This window comes from Thermobia domestica, chromosome 14, assembly GCF_964235325.1.
Source record: "Thermobia domestica chromosome 14, izTheDome1.hap1.1, whole genome shotgun sequence".
Classification (NCBI taxonomy): domain Eukaryota; kingdom Metazoa; phylum Arthropoda; class Insecta; order Zygentoma; family Lepismatidae; genus Thermobia; species Thermobia domestica.
In genome coordinates this window covers 48,145,736-48,160,430 of record NC_137467.1, presented here as the reverse complement: position 1 = coordinate 48,160,430, position 14,695 = coordinate 48,145,736, and positions in this window count along the sequence as shown.

Genomic DNA, 14,695 nt, shown 5'->3' with positions numbered 1-14,695 from the left:
TCCCCAACCCGTTCTTCAAAAGCAGACAACTCACTTCGGATTTGTGTGTCAGGAATAGGAAAAAGAAAGTATGCGACCTTGACAGTCTTTCCAATCTTACACCTTGTTACATCCTCATGACGTTACATTGAATGAAGTAATGTAGAGTAGCTAGCTCTCATGAAAAAAGGAAGTAAGGAAAAGCTGATGACAAATTATCGTTTGCATGTGTATATGTGTGTGTGCTTGTGTGTTTTTAGAGTATTGACTTTCTCCTTCTCCCTCTTTTTTCATATCCACAAGTAAATAATGCAATCATAAGTCTATGTAAGAAATAAAGAATACTTTCGTTGAACGAAACCAAATTACAAGCTTCTATGTATGGGGATCTCGAATATTCCCAAAAGATGGCATGAATAGGAAAATAATCATTTCATGTTTCTACATTATATAGTAGCATGATAAACTAATATTAAAATGATATAACAAACATATAAAGGCTTTTTTCTAGCATGGTAACATGTAACGCATTAAACGTAACTCATTAAATTTTGGGAATTACAAATTATCACCTTACTATTTGTTTTCTAATACTATTTGTTTTCACGTTCGAGCGTAGAAAGAAGAAATTTTAGTGATAGTGATAAAAATCGATCTCGAGAATTCAATAAATCCAAATTTCACGCCCCATATATCGAAAAGGTGATTTTGATGTCTGTCTATCTGTTCGTCTGTCGGTTCGTCACGCTTTATATATATTCAAATACAGAACATACTGTTCAACGTATCTGGACCGAAGTCTAGGCATGAAGATGTTATAATACTTTATCGTTTCGAATTCTATATCCTCCGACACATAAAAACAAGGATAGTTTAATAAAGGATTAAAATTTAAAATAATTAAATTGTCTCAAAAACAGCTGTAAAGATTTTGCTTATTTTTTTTTTACAAATATATATTTTATTTATAACTTTTCACCGTAGTAAGAATAATTGCTTTGAAAAATACGTAAGATGTAGTTTACTGAACGGGGTGCGTTTTTTCAAACAATTTTATCAATCACATTTCATAAATAAATGTTACATTAATAACCAAACAATATGACAGAACTCGTTCGTCCTGTAAACATTCAGAAGATATAGTTTACTATTAGTTTACACTTCTCCGATGATTTTCCCATTAACGCCTGACCTTTCCCATTAACGCCTGATGCAATTTTGTTCATATTTCATAAATGAAGGTTACATAAATAACCTAACGATATGATGTAATTCCATCATTCTAAACCGCTATAAGTGGTATATAACTTTTCGGAGTAAGTTTTACCCTACGATTTTGTCGAGAACGACTAAGGCAAATTTGTTCGTATTTCATAAATCGCTTAACTCGTTTGTCCTGAAGAGGTATACAAGGGATATTTTGTACTTTGTGATGACTTTTTTGACGATTTTCTTGAAAGTACCCAGACGCTTTTGCTCTTAATTCACATACAAGTATTTCCTTAATAATTCTAATGTACGGCATAAGTTATTTCTAACAGAAATATAACCAATGGGTACTTTACTTTTGGACTAAGTTGCTTCAAACAACGTTTTCCAAAACACATTATTTCATTTGCATTTCCCAAATAAATGTTTCTGTAATTGCTGCAGCCTAACACGATTTTGAGAAATTCGAGTGAGAAAATTCGTGCGTTTCATCCGTATTCATTCTTAAATATATTTTAAATGTTACACCTAATCACAATTTTCCTAACAAAATCGAAACTTCTTTTCAATTGTGCCTTGTTGTGGTCACATAGTTCAAGTACATTGGTTTTGGATTTGATTCCCACTGAGAGCTAGTGTATTTTTATCCAACGTTAAGGTATAGGTAATAAGTAGGGGAAAGAGAAAAGTGTTTATACAAGCCTAACGAAGCTGATTAATAATACAAAGAAATAGTACAATATTACGAAATTATAGAAGAAACGTTGTTAATATTTGATGTTTGTGCGTGAAATGTCCAACCGATGACTATCAACTCCAAATGTAAGATAGTGAAACATCCAATACCAGCTTAATCAGTGGTCTCTAGGTATATCTATCCTACTAGAAAGTGATTGAGATACCAAAAAAAGTAGTAGCCGTTGGGTAATAGAGAAGAATACAGTGGGTAAGAGAGTTTAATACTGCAACTCATGAATAGTCTGCACCTCCGTTGAGTATTGAAGTGCGTAGTCGTATATAGGTTTATATTGAAATGAGCATTAATACACAATATCTGTTGAAAATTACGAGAGGCCTGCGGACAGGTTTGAAGTGAATTTCACGGGGTTCGATATTGCAACGATCCTAGCGAATTCCTGAGCCTTCCCCACTGTACACTATAAGTTAAATTTGTGCTTAATTAAAACGCTATTTGTTTAAATTTAACACTGTTAACCCAAGAAAGCTAATGTGTCGTAAATTTTACGAGCGAGTTGTATTATTTTCATGTTCACTCCCATTTGCCCGGCGAAAATGAACTCGTCAGCTGAGGTCCGTTCTCTACTAAGCCTGCATTGTTGGGCAGTATTTACTTTGCTTAGTTTCCGGCTGTATTTCTGTACGAACTCGTTAGCCGCTCGTAAGATTTACGATACGTTAGGAATAACGCTTGGATTTTTGTATATTGTTTACTATTATTTTCTACTTCTAGAGTGTACTTACAGATACATTTTAGTGAAAGTGTTGGTTTTATTTTATAGTAATTATTCAAGGAAAGTTAAAAAATGAATCGAACGGCTATTGATGACAGTGACCTTACCGAGACTTATAATGCAACGAAAGGAGGCGTTGATGCACTGGATCAAATGTGTCATCAGTTGTGGAGACGTAAGACCAAACGATGACCCTTAGGTCTTTTTTGGGATGATAAACATAACCCTGGTTAATGCCTACGTCATTTATGTTCACAACGTTGTGAAAATGGGACAAAAGTCTCTTTCTAGAAGGAAATTCTTCACGGAAATTAAGAGCAGTCTTTTGAGCCGTGGCTCAAAGGACGGGTTCAATTCTCAAATTTGCCACGAAAACTCCGGTAATCCATTGCTGATATCCTGAAAATACCGGTGCCAGAGAAGAATGTTGTCCAGTAAAAAACCAGCCTCGCACAATTTGTAGGATTTGCCCATTAGCCAAGAGGAGAACGACGTCAATGTATTGATGCCGCTGCAACAGGCCGAACTGCGGAGAACATCGTGGGAAATGCTGTGTGTACTGCGCGGAAAAAAGTTTTAACAACCAATCTGACTGCAAAAATGTTCACTAATATATATTCTTACCAACTGTAGCATTAAAGTCCCAGTTTGTAAAAATATATGTATGTATTTAAGTTTCTGTAACCAATCGTAAATTTTACGATACGTTAGCTTTAACGTAACTTTTTGAACATGTTAACTTTCCAGGGTTAACTGTTATCACCTGTGCACTACGGGCAGCAATCCGCCAGTAATTCTTTATTTTTGCCCTTTGTTTTGGCGCCATAAATGTCTTCGTTCATAAGTTCCTTTGCCTATGGTCTTGCATAGACGTAGCTTGGACGGTAGATTTTTGCTCGGACATGGGCTTTGACCCCATATGCATCTAATTAAAAACACACGTACAGAACGAACAGAAGAAACTTGGAAGACATAGTTTGTGTAGGGAAAATCAAACACGAGGCGCTGCGCGGGAGAGCCGTGTGCATACATATGACAGTCAAGTTCCTAAGAAATTTATAATAATAATAATAATAATAATAATAATAATAATAATAATAATAATAATAATAATAGTAATAAACAACAGAAACGAAACATTTATTTACATAATTTATTTATTTAAGCATGTAAGTGCAATGGACTTAAGTTATTTATTTCCCTCTCTCTCTCCCTCTCTCTCCTTTGAAGGCAACATCTCTTAGTATTCCAAGACTGAGAAAAGGACTTGTGGCACTCAAGACTATAGGGTGGTATGTGGTTGGTACAACAGGTTCCTTTGTTGTTAGTCCCAGATTTCTGGACGAGATGTAGTTATTTCCGGTTCAAAATGCAAGGAAAAATGCCTTTCTACTACTATTAAAGTAAACAAAAACACTCAATCATTCAATGTGATACTTGTTTGTTTAACCCTAGAAAGGTAGCGTTCTCAATATGTACGTTAAAGGTAGCGACACGTCAAATTGACGTGTAGGTCATAACGCTGGACAAAAGAGTGATGTTTAATGTATACATTTATTTTATTCATCATTTTGTTTTTATTAAAATATTTATTTTTTTATTCATCTTAAACAGGACACTTTCTGCTATTACAAGAATAGTTTTGTTTCCACAAATGGCTATCTAATAAGTAGGTCTATTTATTTTACCGTATATAAAAGAAACTACAAATATGTTTTTTTTTAAAAAATATCATATGCATTTTACAATTACTATGTATAAATTTTACAATTATAAAAATCTACTCCTTGGATACAATGTTGAATAAGTATAATGAAAACAAGGACAACAATGTAACACATTGGCATTTAGGTGCAGTCAGGGCAAACTTTTTTCTGGTGCTCCCCACATATCGCTTTTCCACACTCGCAGTGAGTATTCGTCATTCTTCTTTTCCTTACATCACAAAAGGCACAGTATTTTCTTGCTCCTCTTTGGTCAGCTGTTGGTTGCGATTTCTGTAATTTCCTATAGTCTCCAACAACCTTCTCAATTGTCATTCTCAAGTCTCGACTCAGTGTCCTTTCCCTCAGTCGTTCCTCTTGCCATGATCTTGTTAACTGTTTGTGCAGGTCTATACAGAAGTCCTGCCTTGACATTGGTTTGGTATTCGCTCCACTCCTTCTGAAATATTTGTGCAGATAAATTACATATCCATTTATCAGAGAGATGTTTATCATATTATAGAAGAAACAGAGAGGCCACCTTTGTGTCTTACGACCACAGTTTATGTTTTGACACATTTGGTCCATGGTGTCAACCGCACCTTTTGTTGCATTATATGTCATTACGATCTCTGGCTTTCCTGTGCGATCGTTCAGAGTGGCGTCATCATGCATTGTGCTCAATAAGCACACCACCTTCTTCGAGTTTGGTTTATAGGAGACTGCTGTTACATCTTCATCAAATAGAAACATTGAAGATCCTTCTTGCCTATTCTGAAATTTCCTGTCTGTGAATTATTCTGGTAATTCTGGTTTGTTTCTCTTCACAGTTGCAACTGCAGTCAATTTCTTTGGGAGAAGTTCTTTGAGCAGTGGGATGCTAGAGAACCAGTTGTCCATGGTAATGTTTCGGTTTGAATTTTGAATGGTTTTCACCAAGTCATTCACAAAATAGTTTGCAGCAGGAGTTTTTGGCGGCACTGTCCCTTTCCCCAAATAAACTTTTGCATCAACCATATATTTGGTTGCATTGTCACACATAACCACAATTTTAATACCATACTTGTTGGGCTTTGAAGGAATGTACATTCGAAAAGGGCATTTACCCCGAAATCCAACAAGTTGCTCATCAATGGCTAAGTGTGATCCAACCTTGTAATTATCTCGACATCTTTGCAAAAACATATTGCAAATATCAGATATGGCGGCCAGTCTATCTTCTTTTTTCCTTACTTCTCTCGTTTCTTTATTATCAAATCTGAGACAGTTTATCAAGAACTTAAATCTCCTTTCCGACATGGTTGCCTTGTAGCGATCTCCACATAGGGTCGTATCAAACATCTTTTCAGTGGGCAGATGATTGTCTTTCAGGGCAGCAGATAAAATTAATATCCCCAAGAGTGCTCGAAGCTCTTCCATACAAACATGCCTCACGCTTCCTTCAGGTCTTTTGTACTTCTACCGTTGTTGCTCAATTTCTTCGTTGGTGTATTGGAGAATATTCGCAAGAATTTCGTCACAAAAAAATAGTTCAAAACATTCAAGAGAAGATGTGGCTTCACGAGAATTATTTGATGCTGTGGGTCCTGGCCGTATATGAATAACATTTTTGGACGGTGTCTTCCCCTTCTTCTTTAGGCATGAAGTGTTCCAAACAAACCCATTCTTGCTTTTCAATGTTTTTCTTGTACTTTGATAACACTGCCAGCAGATCTTCCCTCAACATTGTTGGAACATTCGTCTTTGTTTCTTTTACTTTGGTTCAGAACATTGTCTTTTTTCTTTTTCCGAGGCTGAATTGGAACAGTAGAAATTTCAATGTTCTTCACTGCTTCTACACAATCTAAGTCGTCCTCTTCCGGTGTGTATTCGGGGTCAGCATCACTATCGTAACAGCTTTCATCAGAATCCGAATGGACTTCAACTTCTAAATTATCTTCTTCCAGATTTTCGGAAATTTCTTCTTCCTCTTCGAGAGCAGCCAATATTGCATCTTCATTGTCCAAAACGTTTGTCATTATTCTCGTCCTTGAAGTGTCTGCCATCACCCAGAAAACGATCGAAAGTGAACCAAAGCATTCAACAAAACACCCGTTAAAGGTAGCAACACGTCAGATCTACGTGTACGAAAAAGGCGGTTAAAGGTAGCGACACGTCAAACTGACGTGTAGGTTTTAGAAAAAGAAAGTCGTCCAGAACAAAAAACGCGGAGACCCCTTATACCCGACGCCAACTAGTCGGCAACTAACACAAGTAAGCACTGCTGGCGTGCGGAGGTATGGAAACGAGGGGAGGGGAAAGGAGAGGCTATTATTCTCTACCTACACGTATATTTTACGTACGCTACCTTTCCAGGGTTAACTGCATACAGACAGGTGATCAGTGGAAGAATCGTTGATAATAAGAAATAAAATAAACTCGACAAATCCGCCAGGGTAAATAATAGGTAAATACGTCACACTGTTTGCATTGCTGGGCACGCCAGTGTGCCGTCTTATCCGGTTGTAGCACGTTGGGATATAGGGAATCTTTCTAATTTTTGCCAACTATTTTAACTGCTTCAATTAAATGAATCTTTTTTAATAAGAAAGTGAATTTAGTCTTCTTACCCAGCGATTTAGAAATAAGACCCGCTAGAATTATATATATATATATATATATATATATATATATATATATATATATATATATATATATATATATAATACTCAGGATTTTACAGAGTCGTTTGTTTTCTTCGAAACGGCATACTTCCTGCAGCTCTTTCGGTTAGAATTATTTGAAATCAAATCTTTAACTTTTATGACCCACGGTTATACCGGCTAGGTTAAAGGAAATGTGGGGAAAATGTGGGAGAAAACGGGAGAAACCCGAGAAAACCCATGCATATAGTGTTTGTCCACCACAAAAGTTACATATTGGGATTCACATGCACCTAAAGTGAACGCTTTATCACTGAGACACCTAGGCCACTCTGAAATTATTAATAGGAGAGAGTGACTACTTTACTTGATATCCAACACATTTGTTTAAAAATACCTGCTCTTTGTGAAATTCTGCTTAATATTCATGAAAACCTGCCAATAGAATAATAATAATAACAATAATAATCTTAAATTAAAAACTCTAATTTAGTGGCTTGACACAATTCCATTAGTACATAGGCACAATTCACGAATTAAAAGAATTTGTTTAGTTCTCGTGTAAGTGTACAAGGAGCTAATCCATATTCCTTTGAATATACGAAGAAAGTGTCCAAGTGTCAAATGGTATGCTACATAAAAGGCCCTATGAAACATAATGTAGTATAGAGTCATCATTTCTAGTTTGTCTAAAGAACAGTTCTATTTTAGCAAGAAAGGAAGAAAATAGGAAATGCTAGAAAGTTTTCAGAAAAGGCACACAGTTGATAGATATTAAATGTAGTTTGGATTAATGGAGTAAAACACCGTAAATAGTTTATTGTTTGAAATATACTGGGAGTGACCAAGCATTACATATGGAAATATTGAAAGAGATACGTTAATGGTGTTAGTTGCCAACTGTTGTAAAAATGAAAAAAATAAGGAAATCTCTATAACTCTGAATTCACAGATCCAAATTGACTGACTGTTAAGTAATACTGCTAAATCTGACTTAAGCACAACAAGGTATTAATGGCCACTGTTACAGTTTCAGACATATCATTTCATATCAAAACTACGATAGGAGTAAATTATGAATAAAGGTGAATTTACAGTTGTGGAATAATAACAAATGATTTTGCTAGATGTAAATTTTGGGAAAATTTTTTGTAAGGGATTTATTTATGGGTTTCATTGTTTATTAGCTTTCCCACGCCGTAAACGTCGCCATCACCTAGAGGCTCACTTGCCGGTAAATGGCGATCATCGATGGTATTTTTTCTTTACTTTTTTTTAAAAAATTAGACTGACCTAAATGCAAATAAATTACGCGTATAGGCGATTTAACATATTTTAGGGGAATAATTGTGGTTCGGTGGCGTTCCGTGGCTTCTCTGCCGCTGGTGGTATAATTTTGAAAACGGAAGTAGGACCAACGCCGATCGTCACTGCGGGACTGCCAATTTTGGAGGACATGGCGCTAGTTGCCTATCGACGGTGCACCGACGCTTACAGCATGGGGTTGTCCCCTCACAAGTGAGGCATATTGTAATCGACCAAGAGTGTTTTGGAAAAATGTGGAACATCTTCCGAATTTGACTTCTGAATAATCCGTTTAGAATCAAGTCGAATCAAGGGTGCCCCATGGGAAGGTAGAACAAGTGAGGCAATCGTTCCAAGCACTCCGCTCGAGAGCCTCCGCCTTATTGAAGACTTAGACTCTTCAGGAAAAGTAACAAGTTTATTACTTATATTTTATTCTTTGAGTCAAAGTATTTTGCAATAAACCATCGTTTATAAGATATTTTTGCGATTGTATACTATTAATTTCGAAAATTGCACTCCTAGTATAATTTCCCATCATGGATTTGAAAAAATCAAAGTTCAAACAAAGAAAGATCTCCGATCCGCATGTCTCTTCATGTTTGATATGGAAGTCTCGTCTTCATTGTTGACCCTCAATTTATTTTAGTCCTAAGCAACGCGAATCGACGGGATGGTTCTAAGTGAAAATATTCATTTAGGTCGTTAAGTAATCAGGATATCCCTGCTGTTATTTCACGAAACATAACAGATGTTGAGGGAAAAAGCAATTTTGCTTATCAGGGGGAAGAAGGAAATCATCTGCTTACGTTTTCTGAACTAGGAAGAAGACAAAGGCGCCGATCCTGGGGGTCCGGGCCCCGGAACTCATGTGGGCCCTCTTTGTATTTATGAGTATACAATATTTGGCATAATTAGAGTGCAATATCTCTTAAACTCCTCATATATCGGTGCCCTCGGAAGAAGGTCTAGTGAAATGAATAAAAATGTGATAAAGTAATACTTGAATAACTCTATCTAATGGAGGAAAATAAATTAGTATTCAACCCTTCTTTCAATTTTTAGCATTTCAAAGACTCTCGTAATTTGGTAGCGTCCCGGATTTGCATTTTTGAAATATGGGAACTCTATCTATACCTTAACGTAGGAATCGGTTTCGGTCCCTGCAGTTAAGCCGCTTGGCCACAAGAGGCACATAGGAGCTTTTCTTTCGATTTCCTTAGGAATATTGCGAATGGTATGGCTTTTAAAACCATGTTTAAAAAGAATACATATCGACACAATAAGATGATAATCTGATACCTAGGAAATATATTGAATTGTTTTTAATTTGTTCTCATGCTACCAAAACAGTATTTATGCCTTTTTTTTAAATTCCAGCCTTTTATATAAGCATTTCACACTATTGTCTGTTCTCGGATGATACAATTCTAGTTCCTGTATATGCTACCTTGGTGTGCGGTTTCGCTTATCCGACATAAACTGGCAGGCAGAACGCCGGATAATATGTGTTAAGAAAGGTCCTATTAAAAGTAAAACTTATGATATAATTTTACATATTACGCATTTAATAACAATGTTTTATAACAAATAAATGCACTACACTGAATCAGGGATTTGAGGGCCTGATGGCTGTCCCTATCCGAAACTCAAGCATTTTTTAATAAAGTAGATTTTACCCTTTTTAGGTTCTTTTGTATCAGTTTATTTGGAGTTAGTGTCCAAACTTTGGGCAACGTGTTGTTGTCTTGTTACTATTCTAAGAACATACCATAATGCCTTTATACTGGGTGGAATTAAATAACAGTTTTAAATAGGATTAACATTTCGTTCCTGTTCTGTTTTTAACTTTAATATTTTAGGACGATACACTCAATGTCTTGTTGCTATTTTTGTTATGGGATATACGCAGCAGATAGTTTTCTTTAGTTACATTTCTCTTGAAAATATGTTTCATTTTGTTTCAGCTGTAATGCAGTTTCTAAAGTAAACCGGTTTATAAATGAAAAGTAGGAAAACGTTTAAGCGAAATACAGAACTGTTGCATTATTATTATTATTATTATTATTATTATTATTATTATTATTATTATTATTATTATTATTATTATTATTATTATTATTATTATTATTATTAAAACATGGATACGTGTTTGCACGAAATGATAGACATATTTGTCAAAGTGTAGACGCGTGCGCTAGGCGATAGATTCCAGAGCATGAAAAATAAATTAAGACCACAACTTGCAGTTCTTTTTGCTGATTGGTACTATCTGCAACGATATGTCGGATCAAATGGTATGTGGAACAAAGGAAGGTCGGTGTTTGGTATTGGTGTTTCAAGCACCTAAACTGTAAGATGTTTGTATAAAAAATTATCTTTCACTCCGTAGCTAAATTTGTTTGTATGATCACACACCTTGTCTTATAAAGTATACTCTTGTAAAGAAAAAGACATTTTTACCTTAAAGCTAAAGAGAGGCCAACTTCAATCATTTACTGTAGTTTTTTTAATAATGGCAAACTAGTCCATTTCATTACAAAAAATCACGTTTGGTACTAAGATGTATTTTTGTCGGTATATATATCCTTCACACTTTGTTGGAGACAAAATTGTTCTTTTCCCAAGAAAACAGAATGAGAGAAGCTATACAACAGCATGAACTGAAAAGAATAGCTATTGCCACTAGTTTTCTAATCCTGGATAAATACGTCGTTACAGCAAAATATCAATAAGTTATGTCCCTATTATATTGCTTCGCTTCTTATTAACATGAAAATGAATATTTTGTAAAAAAAAAAAAGATGGGATGGGATTCGATCTAGTGTCAAAATAGTTTAAGAACTACTAATCCACCACGCTACCCATTCAACCAAGGAAATTACTTTTTGTTTGTTCTCCTTTTCTTAACAAATAAATGGTAATATCCATAGCGCTTGTCACTTCCAATCTCAGAACAGGAGATTTCCTCTTTGTTTCTATATTTCCGTACGACATCTTGGTTACAGAAGCAAATTTATATTTGGCAGACAATCTACACGCTAGGTTTTAACCAATAAATTCAACATTTTACTTTACTATCCAATTCCCTGATCCAACTCCTTCACTCCCCTACTGAATTCCCTCCGCAATCGTGCTATGCTACTGAAACATCCCTAGAAATCATGATTGCCAGTATACACAAACCGATCAAAATTTTGTTTTTTCTTTATATTTTTATTATTATATATATTTTTTAAATACATCCTTAGATAGATAGCTTTCTATTTCCTCCACATACTAATAACTGACTTTTACCCATAAACGTAAGGAAAATGGATAAATGCGAAAAATTGTTAGTTACACTACACGCGCAATTTTTATTGCGCATGGGATAACATAGGCCCGCGGTTAACAATTGTCACCCAAATACGCTGCTTCAGATCTAATTTATTTCTTATAAACTGTAGACGGGAAGAAACGTGCACACTGCCGCCACATCAAACACCAACAATTAACGTTCAGCTACTGAAAAGCGCGATTGCATATACCTATACGCAGTGTTGCCATTTTGAGACAAAAATCACTGGGGGACACCTGTCACGCACGCGCCTAATCTAGGGTTAACTGCGTGACCTTTGACGTTTCTGACATTGTTGATTTTTTCCTATGTCCATACACACCCGTTCGATGGATATTTCTATATATTTTCTATGGCAGCTAAAACAATTTTGAAAACGTCACAGTTCCATACTTCCTAACACACTAAACATGATATTTTAACTATGTAAACATTGGTTTTTACGATATTATTGACCTTTGTCCTATCCATATATTAAGGACCTTAACGCTTGTGTTCCATGGCAGCTCAAATCGATATTTTCAACCTCACACTTTCTTATTTGTTAACATATCAAATATGACATTTTAACTACGTGACCTTTGACCTATGATAATATTGCTGACCTCTTCGCTTTGCTAAAAAGGATGTTCGGCAGATCGTTTATGCATATGCATTTTTACATTATCTTCAAGTAAATCAATTGTGTACAATAAGATGTTGAAAATTGAGCTTGTCCCAGGTCACCAGATCACGGTTGACATCATTTCTCGTTATCATTGTTTCCGATCAGAATTTATGTCGATATACCAATTTTTGCTACGGGGAATGGATATTCGAAAAAAATTGCATGTGAGTCTACTATTTAACATTGAAATCCTATAAGGAATATCGCATTTTGATCTTTGACCCTGTACATAAGCAGACTATAACACCCGTGATCTAGTTTCGTTTTCAAACAAATCTTATGATCTTCCTCTAATTGCTTCAAAATTTCACAGTTCTAAGTTTACGTGTGCTGAGTACTATGAAATTAAATTTTACACAGGAATTATAGGGCAGTCTCTCTCTCTTTCAATAAATATTTTCTTCCGATAAGTTGCCTTTGTTACTGATTAGAAAAAATAAGAGAAAAATTTGAAATCGGTTAACATTTTCCGTTCGCGGATCGCAGTTAAAGTTTAATAAAAATGACGAAAATCTTGTGATTTTTAATTTCTTTTGTCCTTTAAATAAATAATAGTTAATCAATTAGATGATTTATTTTCTGTAATATAAATTGAATTAAACTGTAAAAAATAGTTATTGTATTTTGTAAATTCACAACATAACCAAAAATTATGTTCCAGTTTTCATTTGTATAACATAGTTTGGATTATTTCAATTAAATGACTGGTTTAAAAAACAAAATGAACATTGGTAAACCGTTCATGCAACTTCTTTTATGTTTTTTAAATTGTACTTAAAATTTAAAAAAGTTTCATCTGCAGCTCTTCGCCCATTCGTAAACAGGAATGACTAAGAAGTCACCACGAGGAGGTGGCTCCAGTTCGAGTTCCGCCCACACCCTTCCCAACCAACAATCCAATGCAGGTGTGTTTCACATATTTTCAGTTAATCCTTAATTTTGAGGAATTTATTACTTGTTTTAGCAGTGAGTATTCACTTTGAAATGAGACTTTGGGCTGAAGTGTGGCATAATGCCTCTGGATTGCAGAGTTGCACTGATATATCCACAGTAGATGTACCCCACTTCAGAAGGTCGAGTCAGCGAAATTTGATCTTGTTTTCCTAGAAATCGATATCATTTCCTGGAATTGGGAGGCAAGATTCGACAAGCCATTAGTTGCTATGGTCATAGCCTTTTACGGCTACCACAGAAGCGCGTGGGAAAATTTTGGTTTATTTGAACCCCCGTCACCCCCTACTCATCTTTAGTTGCTATGTTCATAGCCTTTTACGGTTACCACAGAAGCCCGTGGGAAAATGTTGGTTTGCTGTTGCTATGCTCATAGTCTTGGACGCCTACCAGATGTAAAAAACAAGATAAAACATGCCTTTTCGTGTTCTTGTCGTTTATTGGCTAATCATTTGAATCCCCAAACCGCCCACCCCTCTTGCGAAGAGCGTAAGCGGAACGTATGTGCTTGTGTAGATCATTCCGTTAGCAGCTGTTGCAAAGGAAGAAACGTCAAAAATTTTAAAGATGTCATCGTCAATGAGTTTATTAGATAAGCTTAATAAGCCATCAATGGTACCCTTTACAAAAATGCAAGATTTGGAGATTGGAGTACCATTTCGTATTGTAAACTGTGAGATAATTACAACGGTATATGGTAGGAAGGCATGTGTGACATTTGAAGGAGGTGGAAAAGTGATTTTACCTGGACGTTGTACTGAAAAATTGGAAGCAGATAATGGTGCATTATTAACGTATTTACAAAGTGGGGATGTCTGTTTAATATATAAAGGAATGAAGATTAATGTATCTGGACGTAACATGCACGATCTTCAATTTACTGAACTGGTTTACTCATCGTAAGTGTATGGTAGCATGTACAAACAAGATGAAACATGAATTTTCCTCTTCGCCCCTCCTCTTCATGCATGCGCAGTCATCTGTATGCATAGTGTCGTTATTCTGTGCTGACCAGCGACTGGAGTAACATGTCTTTGAGTGCTTGAGCGTCAACTATGGACACCAAGAAAGAGTACTTCCTAAATGTTGAATATGGACTTAATTCAATGAAAACGAAATTAATTTGTATTGGACTGGATAGTGATACATTTGAACCAGTGATTCTTGTTGGCAAAGGACTTGTGTTTGGAGTGGAGTTAAATTTGGCAGAGTGGGAGTAACCTATACATTTAACCCCATTTGTTACGGACTATTTAAATTCTCAAGTGGAAATTAAATTTATAAAATCTCTTGGTCGAAAAAACGAACTGGTGGTGCGAAAACTAATGGGTGAAAAATTAGTGATGTTAGAGAAGAAAGGAACACTTCATGCTCCTCGAAACACTGTGCACTTAACTTCAAGTGACTGGCTTTATTTCCTGTAAATA